The sequence below is a fragment of the Setaria italica genome, chromosome IV (genome assembly GCF_000263155.2).
Source record: "Setaria italica strain Yugu1 chromosome IV, Setaria_italica_v2.0, whole genome shotgun sequence".
In the NCBI taxonomy this organism is placed as follows: Eukaryota; Viridiplantae; Streptophyta; class Magnoliopsida; order Poales; family Poaceae; genus Setaria; species Setaria italica.
In genome coordinates, this window is record NC_028453.1 from 511,565 (window position 1) to 518,455 (window position 6,891).

The window sequence follows — 6,891 nt, forward strand, 5'->3', positions numbered from 1 at the left end:
CTTATCCATCTACAAGTCTTTTACTTCTATGATCCGCACTCATTTTGACACTTCTATCCGTGTCTTTCGTGCTGACTCTGCTGGCGAGTACCTTTCCGTAACTCTTCGTCAGGTTCTCTCTGAGCAGGGCACTCTTGCTCAGTTTTCTTGTCCTGGCGCCCATGCTCAGAATGGTGTGGCCGAACGCAAGCATCGTCATCTCCTTGAGACTGCTCGTGCTCTTCTGCTTGCTTCTTCTGTTCCGCCTCACTTTTGGGCTGAGGCTGTGTCTACAGCCACTTACTTGACTAACATTCAACCTTCTTCTGCGCTTCATGGTGAGATTCCTTTTGAGCGTCTTCTAAATAAGGTGCCTGACTACTCTAGTCTTCGTCTTTTTGGTTGTGTGTGCTATGTGCTTCTTGCACCTCGTGAGCGCACGAAGCTGACTGCTCAATCTGTCGAGTGTGTTTTTCTCGGCTATAGTTCTGAGCATAAGGGATATCGTTGTTGGGACCCAGTTGGGCGTAGGATGCGGATTTCTCGGGATGTTATTTTTGATGAATCTCGTTCTTTCTATCCTCGTCCTTCTTCTGATGTTTCCCCGGCGTCTTTGGTCGATCCCCTTTCCTTCTTAATATTACCTGATACTTCTATTGCTATCACCCCTTTATCACGTCCTCCGGTGGTCCCCCCTGTAGTCTCCTCGCCTACTCATCGTGCTGATGTACTTCCCCCGGAGTCTACTTCTCTGGAATGTCCTACTGATTTTTCTGTGAAGCCCCCGGTGACACATGTCTATACTCGTAGAGTTCGGCCTTCTGATGTGCCATCTTCTATTGTGCCCTCTTCGTCTGATATGCCTTCTTCTCCTACTGAGGCTTCTTTTTCAGAGGATTCATCTCCTGAGCCACTTCTGCGTCGTAGTCATCGTCTTCGTAGGCGTCCTGATTGTTATTCTCCCTCTGCTTATGCTGCCACTATTCTTTCGGAGCCGTCCTCTTATCGTGATGCTCTTCCTCATCCGGAATGGCAACACGCTATGGCTGAGGAGATTGCCGCTCTTGAGCGCACTCACACGTGGGACCTTGTTTCTCGTCCTGCCAATGTGCGCCCTATTACATGCAAGTGGGTGTATAAGGTCAAGACTCGCTCTGATGGCTCTCTTGAGCGCTATAAAGCTCGTCTTGTTGCTCGTGGTTTTCAGCAGGAGCGTGGTCGTGACTATGATGAGACTTTTGCTCCTGTTGCTCACATGACCACAGTTCGCACCCTTCTTGCTGTGGCCTCTGTTCGTGGGTGGTCCGTCTCTCAGCTTGATGTCAAGAATGCCTTTCTTAACGGTGAGCTGCGTGAGGAGGTCTATATGCAGCCGCCGCCTGGGTATTCTGTTCCTGAGGGTATGGTTTGTCGTCTTCGTCGCTCACTTTATGGGCTAAAACAAGCTCCTCGTGCTTGGTTTCAGCGCTTTGCCTCCGTGGTCACTGCTGCTGGGTTTTCTGCCAGTGCGCATGATCCTGCCTTGTTTGTACATACTTCACCTCGAGGTCGGACTCTTCTCCTTCTTTATGTTGATGATATGATCATTACTGGAGATGATTCTCAGTATATTGCCTTTGTCAAGGCCCGTCTCAGTGAGACGTTTCTTATGTCTGATCTTGGTCCTCTTAGTTTCTTTCTTGGGATTGAGGTTTCTTCTATGCCCGAAGGCTTCTATCTGTCTCAAGAAAAGTATCTTCAGGACCTTCTTGATCGGGCTTCTCTTACTGATCATCGGACTGTTGAGACTCCCATGGAACTTAATGTTCATCTTCGCGCCACTGATGGTGAGCCCCTTGAGGATCCCACTCGTTATCGTCACATTGTTGGGAGTCTCGTTTATCTTGGTGTTACTCGTCCTGATATCTCTCATGCTGTGCATATTCTGAGTCAGTTTGTTTCAGCTCCTTCTCATCTTCATTATAGCCATCTTCTTCGTGTCTTACGTTATCTTCGTGGGACCATTTCACGCCGTCTATTCTTTCCACGCTCTAGTTCCTTACGTCTCACGGCTTATTGTGATGCTACATGGGCTAGTGATCCTTCTGATCGTCGGTCTCTTTCTGCCTATTGTGTTTTTCTTGGTGGTTCCCTTATTGCTTGGAAGACTAAGAAGCAGGTAGCAGTTTCTCGTTCGAGTGCTGAGGCTGAGTTGCGTGCTATGGCATTTGTGACGGCAGAGGTGACTTGGTTACGGTGGTTGCTTGAGGATTTTGGTGTTTCTGTTTCTGTGCCGACTCCTCTTTTGTCTGACAGTACCGGAGCTATCAGTATTGCTCGCGATCCAGTGAAGCATGAGCTTACTAAGCATATTGGTGTGGATGTTTCTTATACACGTTCACAGGTTCAGGATGGGGTTATTGCTCTTCAGTATGTGCCTTCCGAATTGCAGCTGGCTGATTTCTTTACCAAGGCCCAGACTCGTATTCAGCATAGATTTTTCCTCTCCAAACTCAGTGTTCTTGACCCACCATGAGTTTGAGGGGGGGTGTTAGATGTATATTGTATTAGGGGGTTTTCTGTATATTTTTCCCTTCTTGTACCTGTATATATATGGGCCTAGAGCCCCTGTTATGAATACAAGTGCTATTCCTAACAGCATGGACCGTACCTTAACTTTTTTTTCTTTTTCCAGGTAACTTAACTTGTATCCTGTATGTCCTGATGATAGAACTAAATAGCCAATCTTTTGTTTTTTGTTCAGGAGGGATCTTGGCCCCTACTGGTTATATATTAAATAAAAATGGCAATTACAGACAAAGACAAAGACAAAAAAAAATTGCATGATGTTGTGTAGCAATTCTACTATACTAGGGAACTATTTCTTCTTTGCTCTATGCATGGATAACCATGGCAAACTCATGCTTGAAAGTATTCTTCGTATCTTCTGTTGAGAAAGTCTGCTGCTTGAAGATGGCATTGTTGTCCAAATACTCCATGACATTACTAAACCACAAGCAGAGGTACAAAGTACAAAGAAAACCTCTAGCATCGTACCATGCATTATGCATTAGATACAGATGATCCTTGTACAAATTAACACTCCTATATATAGAACCTGTAGGCAGATGATTCATTGGAACAGAGGCACTTGCACCCAATACGTACGATTCCTCCCTCTAATATATGACTTCATCATCACCAGACACCAATGTGGTTACAACCAAAACGGTTATTGGTGGGTGGATGAGCGTGCATACACATGTACTTGTGTAGAAGTTTCAGCTTGCATCCAGCCAGGTTTTCAGTCAGTGTGAACCAATCATGCGGCCTATAATGCGATCTATATGCTTGAATAGTATATACATACGCATTCCATATCATCGTGGTCGTCATGAGCATCACTATCACTGTCAAGTCGTCAAGAGGGCCTATTAAAATTGGAGCATCTGTCCAGCTTCCATTAGCATTATATTGCAACGAGAAGCAGCAGAATTGGTTTGGCTTCCCTTCAACTACCTGATTTTTATAATTGCTGTCCCCTTTAGCCAAGCTTCTTATATGATTTGGTGTGATTTCAAACTTGGTTCACCCCGGTTCATGATGAAGGGGGCGTATACAGTCATGCTCAGAAGAAGTAGCTGGCTGTCAGTGTCTGTTTGCGAATAAAAATGGATGGGACTCTATTAATGAGCTTTTCGCAGAGAGAGAGAGAGAGCATTGATCACTTTCCTTATTTGAGAAAGAAACATATATGGGAGAGATTATCTTCGGATATTCATATTATAATTTTACACGGATGATGGATATTTATTAAATATTTACTTTTTAGTGATTTTAGTGTAGATTTGACAGATAGAAACTTTTATTTTCTTTTTTGGTAGCTTCAGCAAGTAATCTAGCTCATGGATAAATTGGCAAGCATGCCGCAGTAGAATCTATGGATATTCAAGTACCTAGTTAGTGACCTAGTAGATATTAGGACGCTAGACACCAATGGGCAATGGTTGCTTTGCTGTTGTTAGAGACGGCAGCATATATACTAATTAATCAGCAACTTTTACGTAACAAATCCATGCTATAGAAGTATTATTGTTAGTGTAGAATCTATACCATAGTATACGGTCATCATTTACTGAAACCTTCTGATAGATAATGAAACACCCTACATAATATTATAACGATACCTACAAATTATGTTTCAGTTAATCAGAGATAAGATTGCAGACTGAAGAATGCAATACAAACATTTCATTGATCAGATGTCTATTGTAAAATTTCTCTTATTTATGTTCATTCTGTGTTTGCGTAAGATCTTGGCAGTCTGCAGTCTCAGCTCTCAACAGAAGGGTTACTTGTTCCCATAAGAAAAATCCGATATCGAAATCTTGTACTACCCTAGGTTCATCAATGAAACAATCGTTTTCAGCTCATCATTAATGTGTACCATAGGAAGCAACAATATTGCATATGTGACAGAGCAACTTTTTAAATTATGCATCCTATATCATACACCACTGGAAAAGTGGGAATTCCTATCTTTGGATGTTCTTTTCTGCTCCATCATTGGTCAAATTATTAGTTTTCTGGTTTCTAATCATAACCAAAACATAAACAAAGAAAAACTTTTTACTAGATTTGGTAATCAGTGTTTTGAGGGAGAAAAAAAAAGAACATGTTTCCATTGAGGACTTGGTCACATATGAAAGCTTGAAAAAAAATCAGTAAATGTGATTGTTATGACGTCTTTATTTTCTTCAGTTGCAGCAATTAGGAGATCCAAAGCTGCATCTTGAAAGCCTGATCAAGTAATTAACTGGTGCTGGTCGCGATGAGTTTTAGAAGCAAACACGGATCCGATTTCCAAACGGTTAAGTCAACCAAACCAATGGAAACATGCAAGAGGATTCCTTGGATATGTGAACAGTTGCACAGCGTCAGGGGATCGTAACTAAATAAAGTTTTTAGCCTAGTCTAATGCAATCTTATATATAAAGTGACTTCTCACAACTTCCATATGATGGGTGAATTGAGAGTTATGCTGGACCAACAGGGAGAAACAGTAGTTAACTGCAACTTGATGAGTATATTATAATGTAGTAGTTAGTGAACAGAATCTGGTAAAGAAATGGGACAAGATCTTTACATGATCCAATTGCCCACCGCATGCCATCGTTAGGCAACCTGTAGTTAGTTGTTGCAATTTGGTGTGGCTTCTGTCAAAGTTCTTACATACGTAGATATTAATCGGCACATCACGTGTATCACCACGCATACATGTTAAACAATCCCAATTTAGAGCATACTTGTCATCACTTAATGAAAATCGGTTTCATTGTTTACTTCAAGAACAGCTTCATTAAACAATAGTTGGAGTGTCCTATTGCAGAAGTGTAGAAAGCCAGCAATAGGAGCCAGTCGACAAAGACTGTTGGAGACTGAATTCCCTGCTCCGGTCCTTGATCTGTTCTTCGTGTTGACATCATCAATTACATAGGATGAACATTTTGCTTGTTCAATGGGAAACAGATCAGATGTTATTATAATACGTCATCATGTATCAGTAGAATTCATATGTTACTATCGCGGTTTACATGCTTCCTTTTTCCCTCTGAAAGAAGATATCACGGTTTACAGATAACTCGATCAAGATGCATTATTTGATTTGATTAGATATGGATCTTGCTGAAAAGATAGTTGCATAAATAAGATCAACTTTGACTATAAGGGCAGATGCAGTTCATTTCCTCTTCAGATGTTCAACTTGCAGTGCACAAGCTGATCTCCATGGTGTCACGGTGTAGTAATAAACCGACAAGTGCTGTGACCTAAAACTTACTAAAATTTGTAATTGTCGCATAATCTAAACTAGGTAGTTAGGAGAAGCCGGGCTCTGTTGCATGGGTGCATGCATGTGATAACTTCACAATGCTGAAACCGGGGGCGTGATGATGTTTGCTGCATCCGGTAGCAGCTTGGTCCATGTTCATGCAAAGCTAACAAGACTGTGTAGCTAGATTATCACTAGAATCAACAATTGAATAGATTTTGCGTCCGAGGTTTGGATTCCTCATTGCCAGTTTTAAATCATCAGATAGAAATGTTAATTGGAAATTTTTCATGGAGCAGGTTCCCTCTTATGGACAGCAAGATGGACACGCAAGACACAATTGTGCTACTGCAACATTTTTCCCTAATGGACAGCGAGATATCCTTGGTTCAGTAACACAGGTAAATCATTTTTAGGCCTAACTGTCTTTGATTGAGTGATGCAGATTTCAGTGCAGAGCAATTTTCTTCTGTGCATGCCAAGTCAACAATGATGCTTGTGCGTGCAGTTGAAGAGAAAAAAAAACTGTGGTGGCATGTCTGTACTATTGGCAGCAACAGTTGTTTAGAAATAGTAGCAGAGAAGGAGTTCAGTCTGGTGTAGGGAACTGTTTGAATCCTGAACCTCTGTGTCTGTGTCTGTACCTGAAAACAAGCACAAGCTACCTGATTCTGCAATTGTATAGTTACAAGTAGCAACAGTGTGAAACTGAAATGGTCTTGCACACCTGCAGAGGTGCCAAAAGAATATATGCAGATTGTTGTACAGTACTTTATATACCCTATTTGGGGTATTTGCACTAATGAAACTAATCATATGCAGAGGATTCAGGATCATGATGATATTATGGTTGCTTGCTAAACCCCTTCTGACTAAGGCCCAGTTTGGCCGGATTCCTTGTGCTCCGGCTCCTGTCACTGTAGCATGGAGTGGGGGGGGGGGGGGGGGGGGGGGGGCCCCCGGGGAAAACTGGGCAAAAAATTCTCTAACATCCGGGGGGTGGGGGTATTTATTGCACCCAATCCACGGGGGGAGGAGAATACCCCTTGACACCTTTTGGCAAAAAAATATTTTTTAAAGGAAAAAAAAAAAAAATTTTTTGA